Below are 12,868 nucleotides of genomic sequence, written 5' to 3' on the forward strand. Positions count from 1 at the left end.
ATTTACATAGGTATAATTCCATGCATACTTTTTAAAATAAAAAAAATGTTTCCAATCTGATTTCTCTAGCTTGCTTTTTTGCCTGATTGTGCCCCTTTTTTCTCATTCTCATCTCTTCTCTCTGTTCCCTTCGCTCTCTCTCAGGTGCCCTCTTTTCTTCTTTTTCTGTCTCTTACCTTGAGTGGATATTTTAGTACTTTCTCTTCCCTTTTCTCCTCTCTCTCTTCCCCTTTCTGCATTCTCATTCTCCTCTTAACTATCTCCCAGAATTCCCCCATCCTAATCCATGGCCATCTCTTTCTTATTCCCTTTCTCTCCCTATTCCTGAGTTATTTCTCCATTTCTATCTTCCTAGTACATGGTCCTCTCACTCTCTTCCTATCCTGGATCCACTTTCCCCTCCCCATCACCCTGGCCCTTACCCAGGGTCCTTTCTCCCTTCTTCTTCAGTCCCTGGTCTTCTCTCTCTCTTCCTTCTCCTTTATACTTGACCCTCTCTCTCTCTTCCTCCCTCCTCCTATTTTCCATTCAGGCCTCCTCTGGCATGGCCCTTCGATTCCTATCCCTCCTTTCTCCCTCACAGCAGGAGCATGTTTGCACGCATATGTACTCGTATTTTATAACATGAGCATATCATTTGCGTGCAGGTTATAAAATACAGTAGTAAATTACCGTGCACCCATAAACACGTGCATATGGGCGCATGTGACAGTTTTGAAAGCTATCCTCATAGCTCCAAGTCCAGGATACTGACCGGTATATGACCCCCTCTCTGCCATTTATTAAAATGAACTACACTGTCTGGTGATGTCACTTCCCTTGTAGACTCTTAACATTTGCTTGAGAAGTGACCCTTTTAGGAAGTCCAGGATCTTGCTGTTTCTAAGATCAATTGTGGTCTAAATACACAAACCCAATAAACACAGATTATGCCATTTTGATCCCCTTAACCCCAACACATTAGCCTGTGAAATTAAGGACACATACAGTAAGACCCACATACAGGCCGATGCAATACCAAGTGCGAAAAAACATTCGTCCAAATTGGGCACATTTTTTCAACGCACACACATCTCCCCCTTTCCTGGGCATCCGATGCAATACGCAAATGAGCTGTTGGGCTAAAAAGGACACGCTAGGAATAAATTGTGCGTCCTTAATGCGTCCATGGCACTGGGCGCCCAAGAGATGTGGTTGTGTACTGATTTGGAAAATGGACGCTCAGTTAACGAATGTCCGTTTTCCTAACCCACGCACAGCCACGAGTTAGGAAAACTGACATTCGTAAATTGAGCATCCATTTTCCCTTACCTGACCACAGACAAGATTTTTTTTTTCATGCTGCTTCGGGACGATACTAAGCAGGAGGAACCACAGAAAAGCAATATTTTTTGCTTTTTTGTGGTGGCTTGGAGCACATGAAGACTTAACGCCGAGATCCCTGACTAGCTGTTGCCCGCATGTTCTCACTTCTATGCAACTTGTATCCTTAACAAACTGACCTAAGACATTTTTTTTTAACATCGTTATCATAACTTCACTAAAATAGCCAACACGAGCCGCTATCCCATTAGAAACTCACCGTGTCACCGGTGCCGCTCGCAGTGTCTCCTAGCAAGGCAGCTTCCTGAACCCGCCCCCCCCCCCCCCCAGCATGACCTCCAAGCAAGGGGGAGCCCACCCAAAGCCTATTAATTTGGCCAGGCGGCTCGTGCTCCCTGCTTAAAGCTGCAACTTTTCTTTTTTTTAAACTCATATTCAACATGGTTACACTTTCATGTAAGGTATAGTAAACTAGTAAACTCATTAACATATTAAACTGCCTTTAACCACAATAATGATTTTTTTTTTTTTTTAAATTAGGGTGTGTGGGTGGGAGGGTTATCCCGGTGGAGACGTGTCGTAAAAGGCTGGCGTGAGGCAGGAGTGGGGCTTTTAAGTGCATGGTGACGTCATCGGACCGTGACCCTGTGTGGTGTCACAGTCTGATGACGTCACCGCTGACGCCGGGGACGTACGCGCTGCCGTCTAGGCACAGGAGCGCATCGGGCCTGTGGCCTTTTCCGGGCCTCCTCGTTATTCGGGGCTTACGAGCATTCAGTGTGAGCCCATTATTAACCACGAGATTCCTGACTAGTTGTCGCCCACATGCCCTCTCTTCCATGTGACTCGTATCCTTAACAAACTGACCCAAGACTTTTTTATGGATGAAGAGGCTACAGCTTTATTTTATTTTATTTTTTTAACATCAAGATCATAACTTCACTAAAATAAGTCAGCACGAGCTGCTATCCCATTAAACACTCGCCGTGTCACCGATGCCGCCCGCCATGTCTCCTAGCAAGGCAGCTTCAAGCCGGTCCCCCGCCGTGACCTCTGAGCAAGGGGGGCCCCAGCCAAAGCCTATTAATTCGGCCCAGCGGCTCGTGCTCCCCACCACCAGCATGAGGTAGTGCAACTTGCCTCGTGCTCCCCCAAAGCTGCAGCCTCTTCACTTCAGAAAATCGTCTATAGCTTCCTGTAATGCATTTTTGAAAAGATCATATCCAATATCCAAAAGATGAATCCGATCTTGTCTATACAGTCCTTTCACAGAGATCATCAGCCCAACCATGTAATATATGGCACCCCCCCCTAAACTCCGGGCCCATCGCCCCACCTGTCGGTTCAACTTCCTTCGCCCTCTTTTCCATAACTTGCTGTCTCGCCATTTCAGCCGATGTATAATATCGGACCACATGAAACATGTCCACTGAAACCATGAAACCAATTCCCTCAAGTCATTCTTCATGCGTCATATCAGTTGGACACATGATGATTTTCCCAGATCATTGCCTCCTAGGTGAATGATGATGATACCAGGCTCCGCCAGCATGTCCTCCTTGAGTTGCAAAAAAGGGGAGCAACTGATCTCTTGTCCTTCCTTGTTCCCCCATCCAAACTATACTAACATTTTGTGCCACTAAGCCTAAATGAGACCCATATGAATGAATTCCGGCCCTCCTTGATGCCCAATGAACAAAGGAGTGTCCAACGATCCAAACATACCTTTGCTGTTGTAATAATTCTGCAAAAGAGGCCAAAGAAAGGTTTTAGAATCATATTAATCCTGTTCTAATCTGACTTCCACCTCCCTAGTTTCTGAATGGTTTCTATATTCAACCCTGCCTGTGAGGCGCTAGTGGCTGTGCCTATTCTGAATGAATGTGTCCTAAAGTCTTTAGGATTGCAGCCGATTTCTGATAAGGTTAGATTCAATACTGCTGTGAATTGGTATCTGGTGAGTGGGGAATGATCCACATGGATCAATAAGAATTCTCCCCATTCTGGTCGTATTGCTAAGAAATTCGACACATTTTGCACTGGGCAGGTCATTAATGACGCTGTCCTGTTAAGGCTTAATTTCACTCCCCTCTGGTCTGTTTTTGACTTCTGTATCAATATCTGTACTGACTTCATCAGAAACTTTCACTCTCTGCAATAGAATATCTCTGCTGCCCCCGTCTCTTCTGGATGCAGCCTACGAGAACGCGGCCCTAAACAATTTTGTCTCAAAGTGTGAATGACATATGGCTGGCAAACCTAACCACAACCGAATACGCCGATCGTGTGCAATAGGTAGTCGCGGGTCCATTGCTAGCTCTGCCTTTCTGGCCCATCGAGTGAGCATCTTTTTTTTTTATCAAGAAGCTTTTTGTTGGTTTGCCCCACATCTGCACTTTTGCGAAGAATGTAAATCCCGCCAGCTGATTAGTTACATCGCCCCTGGATTTCCCATTATCTTTGGCCCAAACAATAAATCTGGTGATTAGCTTCTTGGGCACCAGCCCGTCTACCCATCCCCACTCTTTCAGAAATTTTGACTTGTTCTTATATGCCCTGCAGTACACGCTCCATGTCACCAGGGCTACAGATTGCTGGAGAAGGTCGCTCGTGGTGTTATCCCAATTCTCCACAGATGCTCCAGCACTGGTTTGCCTTCCTTGTCCGCTTCTGGTACCGATAAGGGGATTGTACTTTGGCCAATGTCATCTTCTTGGATGATATTACCTGCTTCAACTTCTCCCGCATCTCCTATAGTTTACCTTGAGGAAGTCTGGATATCATCAGGGTGGAATGGAGTTCAATGCCTAGAAACTTTATTGTCGTCGTGGGCCTTCAGTTTTCTCATGTGCTATCAGTACTCCGAATTGCTTGGCTATGCTGTGGAAAGCATTTAGCAGGCAGGAGCAAGCTTGCTCTATATGTTTGTCTTGTTCCCAAGAAGAGAAAATTGTCTAAGTTGTGAATTATATTGTTCAAGACAGCCTGCTGGGCTGTGACCCAATGAACGAACTGAATATTTTGAAGTATGCGCAAGAGACTGAACACCCCATGGGCATACACACTTGTCGAAGTAATATTCTCCTCTGAAATGGAATCCCAATAGTGGGAAACTGCATGGATGTACTGGGAGAAGGCGAAATGCAGATTCAATGTCTGTCTTGGCCATCAGAGCTCCCTTGCCGCAGCTGCATATAACATTGATAGCACTGTCAAATGATGCATACTGTACCGAGCATTCAGCCTGTGGTATGTGGTCATTCATGGAGGCTCCGCATGGGCAAGAAATTTTGAATCAACAGATATCTTCCCAACTCTTTCTTGGGTATAACGGCCAATGGGGAGATCATCATCTTTCTAAAAGGAGGGGACGAAAATGGCCTGGCCATCCTACCCATTGCAAACTCCGCTTCTATTTTTTGCTATACCAGGTCCGATGCCTTGCCACTGTAGGGGTGTTCTTCACATGCGTTCCTTCCATGATGCCTTGGCAAGGTATAATGAATCCATGTTGAAAACCTTGAATCAATCTATAGGCGTGCTTCCTCTTTGGCTATCGATCTATCCATCTCTTCATTGCTTCCAGATTGATTGGGGGATCGTGCTTTTTCGAATCTACTATTTATTAGGATTTTGGATTACTCCCTGTAGTGGTCTTCTTCGAGCACTTTACCACTGGGTGTGGTGCCATGCATATCGAGCACAGATGCTTGAATTTACAATCCTGAAATGCACAAGAGGATTTGTTATATCTCCAACATGTTCCTGCCTTGGGCATACTATTGCTCATCTTTCCCATTTGCTGTCTTGAGTGGGGTGACAGGCAAGCACTGTTTCCTGCGTCGGGGCGTTGTTCTTCATGTGTCTGAGCCACAAGCTGACATCCTGTGTGCCCCAAGACATTTAACGATTCTCTTAATTCTTGTCCCTGAAACGCTCGTTGTAATTAAGTCACGCCCAGTCTTCATATTCTCTATATGCTTCTAGTATTATATCAATCAGATTGGACCAAAAAGTCCCGTTACTGCTATATTAAACAAATATTTATTTTGGAACAATTTCAATTCTTTTACCTTACCAGAAAAATTTGGTCCTCATGTTCTTTAATATCTTTTTTTTTTTTAATATTTTATATTGAAAACTTTTTTTTGTGTATTTAGAAAAAATTATTTTAGAAGGGGTTGTAAGTTTCATATAATTATTAGTGCCCCAGCACTGTGATACTAGTATAATCATCAACTTCTAAACACCTCCATATTTTTCTTAATTTGGTAAAGTCCCAAATTCTTTCAATCGAATGGCATCAACTTTTATGATATATATTTTCTTTTTAACTATTTTTTTAATCTTATTTCACACACTTCAATATAAAACATGAACTAAGAATGAACCCTACTAAAAGTCCCAAATAGATATAAACAATCCCAACGTGTCCACGTTTCAAACAAACTGTCCTTCCTCAGGGGGTGTTAATCTGTGTAAATGTTTGACAGGTCCTCTCCATATGCCTTGTTTCTTCAGAGCGTCCTCTCTTGCCGCACCATGTTTTAAGAAACAAACGCCGTTCGAAATCAGCTGATCCTAGCGTGAGACATGCTTTATGTATCAGCAGGGCTTCTCAAATCAACCAACCCGTTATCACACCTTTGCTCTTTAACCAATGGGAGACACGCCATATGCTGCATCTATTCGCCACACTTCCACAATGTCAAATTAACATGGCGAGATTGAGTTTCTCATTCATCCCCCTTGGACAAATAGTGTTTAAGGTATAAATCCAAAAGGCTTCACAGTAATTAAATTTAGCATTAAGATCTCCTCCACGAACTGAGTTACTAAGCTGTTCTATTATGGTCCACTTCATTTGTGCAAAATCATGTCCAGCCTCCATTAGATGTTGTACCATCGGTGAAGTCATCTTCGCCGTATTGAAACGTGATCTATGTTCCACCAACCTTACTCTAATAGAACATGTGGTGCACCCCACATAAATCTTAGGACATGGACATATTGCATAGATCACGTTCATAGAATTGCAATCCGTATTTGCCTTCCTCCAAATTCTATATTCTGTCACCGGCTCAATCCACTCTTTCCCTACAATAGAATGTTCACACCAATTACAGTGCCCACAAACTGAATGGCCATAAGATTCCACTGAGCATGTAACCATACTGCCATGGGTCATCATGTCCTATCACACTCGCAGGAAGGCCCTCGTCTAATTGACTATATTACCCACACCTGATGCGTGATCTCGCTGTTTGTCACCCTTCTTATAGTTGGCTCTCCACCGACCCTCCATGATTCTAAAGATATCAATGTATGTTCGCTTCTTGATTTTTTTCCTTAATTCCTTTGGTACGCTCTCCCATAACTGCGATAAGGTCGTCAATGCCGGGGTCCCTAGTCCGCATCCGTTGCCTTATCTTGTCTTCCGATGATGATTCCAAATTGGTAGAATCCAAGGAATTATTAGAACTACAATTGGATCTGTCTTTAGCTTTTTTCTTCCCTTTGACTAATCTCCCATTTTTTCCATCCTTCTCTATACCTTGATTTACACTTGAGGTCCCAGGCAATTCTCCCTTACCCACATCTCCTGGACTAACTCCCGGTTCCATAGCTGGTCCCTCTGTGGTCTTCTCGCCATCTTGTCTTATTTCTTGTGGTGTCCTCTCCGGGATTCCCTCAGTCGGCGTTGGCATATGCGACATGACCTGGGATATCGTCGCTTGCGCGTCTGGTATAATATCTTCTCTCACTGCCGCTTCCGTCATGTTAGAAGCGGCCACAGCTTGAGGTTCTACGCAGGTTTGCATCTGTATGTTCCAGCCACCCCAAGGCTGGGTTGAGGGAGCATAACCTATGCTACTCGCTTGGGCGACATTCAGATCATGGCACCATGTCAGGTACCCTGTATTTCCTCACGCCCAGTGATAGCTGCTCGACATGGCCATGAATGGGTATGCAAGTATCCAATTCTGAAAGCCAGGAAAGGCGGGGCCACCTGCCCCCATTGACTGCCATGTTGGGGCCCAGCCCAGAATCATGCTGTTTGCAAAAGCTGTGGGATCCTGTCCTCCTCCCGAAAGTCCGGCGCTGCTAGGTATTGGTTGTGCAGCAAGTGTATGCTGAGATTGAGGCACTGACCCCAGGTTAAGTTGCCGTGGAGGGATGTTCTGCGGCCCCGGTGCGTCGCAGTATTTCCGTGGCTGCCATTTCCTCTATGCTGACCATTTCAGGATGGTTTTCCCTGTCCTCTTGTCTTTGTGGCGCCACATTCTTCTGTATTCTTCGTAACTTCTGCGGTCTCCCGCACTCTCTGTTGCTGATGACTTGCCCCTCACGCTTGTCCGCCGTGTGGTAGGGCCGGGCTCTGCCATTTTGTGTTTCCAGTCGCCGCTTGTGCTCAGCACAGGCTGCCTCTACTTAGGAATTATTCTCTTCAGACAGCGTCACTCACAGTCCTGCCACACCTCCCCCACGTGGGTCACCGGCACACACATGCGTAAAGTGAGCGCACGTGTTACGTGTGCTTCCCATGCTGCTGTGAATGATTCCCCATTGCTTTAGCCTCCAAGCTGCGGTGTGCCGTGTATGGAGGGCTAAACCACATATACGGGGCTGTTCTTTGCTTCCCGGGCTGCCAGGAGCCGTTCCCTTTTTTTTTTTTTTAATGGTACTTGCGATTATCCGGTGTGGTGGGGTTTCCTCGGCTCCCGGTAAAGTCAAATTCCATTTTCCACATGGCCCCCCACCAGCTGGGGGGCCATGTGGAAAATTGTTTTGAGGAAGTTTTTTTTTTTTTGAGGAAGTTTTTTTTTTGCAGATGCCAATCGCGGCACGGGGGTCTCAGGGCTGGGTTCATGTGCTGCAGGCACGGCGACGCTAATCACAGCTCAGGGGTCTCAGCGTGGCGGCATCGATCGTGGTACAGGGTTATCCTGGTGGAGGTACAGCATAAAAGGCCAGCATGAGGCAGGAGCGGGGCTTTTAAGTGCACAGCAATGTCATCGCTGACGTCAGGGACGTATGCGCCGCCATCCAGGTGCAGCAGTGCGTCATGGGGTCGGGCCTGAGGCCTTTTCCGGGCCTCCTCGTTATTCAGGGCATACACAAATTCAGCACGGTGTTAAGTTTTGCATGTTAAAATGTGCGTGTTAGGTACTCAGTGATTTTTTGCATTGGGGGGTAATAGCCAATAGCCTCATCTGCATGGCATTTACATGTGATGCATGCTATTAGCTGCGTGATAGTTTGGATGCGAGTTTTGGATGTGCTAATCCCATTATTGCACAGGAAGTAATTGCAGTCAAAACTCAAGTCCAACCCCATGGCAAGCTGTACGCTAGGCTAAGTGCACTGTATTGTATCAGCCTAATAGTAAAATAGGAGGGCTTCATAAACAAGCTGATAGAAGCACCCAACAGAAAAAATGTTTTCATCATGATCTGTAATTAGATGTAAAACGTCAACTTTCAAAGAACTAAGTAAACACATAGATTTTCTCCCATTTTTTGTCTATGGAAAAATAGATAGTACAGTGTCCTAAATGAGTTTTGATAATGGTTCCAGTCTTTTGAATGTAGGAAAGCAATTATTTCTGCATAGGATATACTAGCATTCCAATGATAATTTAAACAGTAATTTGCATCTTGGCTAACTTGAAGTTCTGAACAATGCCCAGTAGTTGAAGTCAGCAGGGTTGCTTACCTGTAACAGGTATACTCCTAGGACAGGAGGATCTTAGTATTCACACATGGGTGACATCATCAGATGGAGCCCGGCACAGAACTTTATTATCAAAGAATCTAGAGCTTTCAGCATGCCCTACTGAACATGTGCAGCTGTAGTCGTCACCCTGCCCCCTAGGCAGAGTCCTTAGTCCATGATATAGCTAATACATGGAGAAACCAACTCCCAGGGGAGGTGGGAGGGTTTTCTGAGGACCAACATCCTGCTGTCTAGGAAAACACCTGTTGCAGCTAAACAACTCTGCTTTCTCCTAGGACAAGCAGAATTGTAGTCCTCACACATGGCAAATCCCTAGCTCTAGGCTGTCCGAGCAGAACAAAGTGGGAAACCACACAGTGCTGGAGCACTACCTCCCTCCTTTGCCTGAGAGACAGCTGACTCACTGGGGTGCAGGCTGGAGAAGAGTTGAGCTCTACAAAGAAAGCGATAGAAAAGGCTGAGACACAAATCATCATGTGCAGCAGGAATGCCTGAGGCAGAAGAATGATGCAAGTGCAAGCAGAAGCAAACTCCATATCACGGAAAACAGTACAAGCAGGGTTCCTGATAAGTAAGATAAGTAAACCCTGACAAAAACAGTGGATCTAGATCTTCTTGGATACAGGAAGGATACAGAGATGTAAACATGATAGACTCTTGGACGAATACCACACAGTTTCCTTTGGTGTGAAAAAACAACTGGAAAACAAACTGGGGCCAGAGACACCTCCAGAGAGAAACTGTCGTCCACTGACATCCAAAGGATTGAATGTATCTGGAGAAGAGTGCCCAGGTTTGGTTGGTAGGCCAAATGGGCAGAAGAAACCAAAGCAACGCTTGTAAGAACAAGCAACAAACTATGGCAGGGCCTGGGACAGACACTGCATGCTGAAGCATCAGACCTTGCTGACCACACAGTAGAGCGTCAAGGGTTTCAGGGGATGAGAGACAATCCCTGAAACAAACCTGTACTCCAAAACTCTCGAGCATGGAAATGAAATAGGCCTGAAGCTCACTCAAGAGCACCTATCAGAATAGGTTCATCTATCCTGTCACAGGATAGCAAGGGGAGCAGAAGGCCTTTTGGGAAACCTTGAGAATGAGAAAAATTAAGGCAGTATTGACCAGAGAATGGCAAAAATAAGTGGAAAAACGTGGTGTATTCCTTTCCTGCAGGTATATAGAGATATACTACAGGTGCCTTAGCTTACCTCTCCTCCCGACAATCCAATCGGAAATTGGAAGAAAACAAAGAACATAAGGAGGCAGACTGATGAACTTCACGGCAAGCACAAGTCACCTGGTTGTCCATCAACCCCAAGCGAACTACTCACTGCCGAAACCAGCGGGGAGTAATCCACTGATATACAGCCCTCAGTCTTCTTGAAACAGCAGAAACTGAGAGCGATCACCAAAGGGGAGAAATCCCGAAGGCTCCACTGGGAGACGGGAAGCCGCATGCACAAATCCCGGTAGAATATGATTTCATTACCAGCCCAGAAACCCGAAAGGCATCAAAGCAGTCCCAGGGCGATCTTGGAACAGAGTGCCAAGCACCCGGCTGAGGTATCACTACCTCAGCCAGGAGTGCATATACTTCCCCTCCTAAGGGAGCATGTGACCCAGAAATGGACAATGTTGCATGACCCAGGACTCCTCTGTCTGCAGATAGGGAAATCCTGAAAAAGGGGGAAGAATAGCTTGCATGCTACTGCGAGCAAAGGGCAGTGCCTCTGTTGCGTGGTACTCAGCCCCTAGCTCCCTCAATCATGGAATGGCACGATCGCCCAGCTGATGGACTGAAACTCTCCTCACAGACGAGGGTCCCTCAGGCAGGAATGACTGACGACAGCAATCCTTAAGGAAGATGCCCCCTGAGTCCAGCACCTACCAAAGTGACTCCTGAACAGGGGAGCAACACTGGACAGACTCCCTCGTGGATAGATCTGCTGAGTCTTAGAGCACCTAAGGGAGAGCGCTATTCTCGACCGGTTCTTGGGGCTGGTGCCAGTCAGAGCAGTGCCATCCCTTGTCCGGGAATGGAAAATGAAGGACACCTCTCAAAGGGGTGCACAGTTGGGCATCCAGAGGGGAACCCGAAAGAGTTTCCCTGGAACAGAGTTGAATCTCCCCTTCCAGAGGGGAGAGGGAAGCAGCAGGATTGGGGCCTCCCGATCCCAAAAAAAATGACCAACTCCCCGAAGGAGAGCTGAAGCACAATCAAAGAGGTGCCGAAGCGACCGACCCACCACAGGCAGCCAGCCTCAGATAGGGGGGTTGCCACTGCAATCCACAGAGGGGCCCCAGCTGAAGAAAGTCCAACGACCACCTCTGCTGCTCCCTGGCCCTTGCCTCCAAGGAGACACACCGATTCAGAGGATCGGGGCCCTGATCAGAGATAAAACTTTTCAGGAACAGAGCCCCAGGGACTGTTCCACAAGAAAGGGGTGTCTGACATGGTAAAGGTTGAAAGACATATTCTTCTGCTGAGAAAGGAGAGGACTCCCATGCTAATCTCTCAATGTCCACTCTCCTCAGGATCCAACCAGGATTGCAGTCCTAGGTTAGTCCTGCGGCTGCGGAACACAACCTGTTTTGACTGCCTGGAGGGAAAACCCCACCCCCACACACACGTCTAGGCAGCAGAGTGCAATTGGAAGCCTTCCACTGCGAAAGCATTCTGGGTGAACTCATGCAGTGGTAACCAATCCATGGCTAGTAGCACACCTATGATCCTTAGCACCGGGCTTGTGGGAGAAATCCCACGCCCCAATGAGGACCAAGAACCAAGTGCCAGAGTGCCACCCCACAACCAAGCACAGAGTGTGTAATGACACTTTCCCCGCCAGTGCCCCTAAGCACTATGCGGTGTAGACTAACGTGAAGGGTGAGACCATGACGAAAGATGACAGAACCCTAATATGTTTGAGGACTGCACAGACAGGGAGAATGCCGCCTGCCAGCATCCGAGGTACTTGGAACAGATGCCTTATCTTTCCCAGCCAATGTCACTGTAATTCCAGTGGAGTGGAGAGAACAGTGTGACAACGGCGTCCCCAGCACCACTGGTGCTCCAAGTAAGGCATGTTGGAGGGTGGCGGTCAATAGTGTCAACCCCTCCAATTCCTGATAATGCTTTGAGAGGCAGGCCTTCAAATCTGCATTGAAACTGGCTCACCTACGAATCCCACAGGGAATGACAGCAGAGAAGTCCCTGGCGATCGCAGGTGCTTATGGAGTACTGTGGATATGTCCTGCAATCTCCAACTGCAGCCACTGGTGCTCAGAGCAGTGATGGTGCCCATAGGGTCCCAGCACTTTCACTCTCACCAATGCAAAGCCACCACCAGGCACCTAACTGCTCTGCACCCAGGGCCTTGATTGTACTAAACCATACTATAATCAGTTTGACAGTATATAGCACCATCGCTGGTGCCACAGGTGCCCACAGACAGACATCGACCACAGAGGCCCTGACGGGCACTTGGTGCCTGAAAGTACTGACCAAAGAAGCATGGGCATCTGCAGGGAGAGGCCCTGCAGCCCAACTACAGGTCACAGATGCCAAAAAGAACTGATGACCACCAGTGCCAATGGCAGCTCCCCTCAGCTCACTTATTCGTCTGCGGGTGTTGATTCTACGAGCTCGATGGCCTGGCAAGCATTACGAATGAGAGCCTCGCTAACGCCCATTAACACTGATGGTGTGCACATCCCAGTGAGGCCTCCAATGTTAGGATATAGCTTTGTAGTGGACACCACCTAGGAGCCTTGAGGGCACTGGACCACTGCAAATGGATGCACAAGA

The 12,868-nt window shown here is 47.0% G+C and overlaps 1 protein-coding gene across 1 annotated transcript in view; it reads right to left on the reverse strand.

The window, feature by feature from the left end:
• The window catches only part of ATP9B (ATPase phospholipid transporting 9B (putative)), a 1,157,977-nt gene that overhangs the window by 562,166 nt on the left and 582,943 nt on the right, over positions 1-12,868 (reverse strand). The window lies entirely within an intron of this gene.

The sequence above is a fragment of the Rhinatrema bivittatum genome, chromosome 2 (genome assembly GCF_901001135.1).
Source record: "Rhinatrema bivittatum chromosome 2, aRhiBiv1.1, whole genome shotgun sequence".
NCBI classification, from domain to species: Eukaryota; Metazoa; Chordata; class Amphibia; order Gymnophiona; family Rhinatrematidae; genus Rhinatrema; species Rhinatrema bivittatum.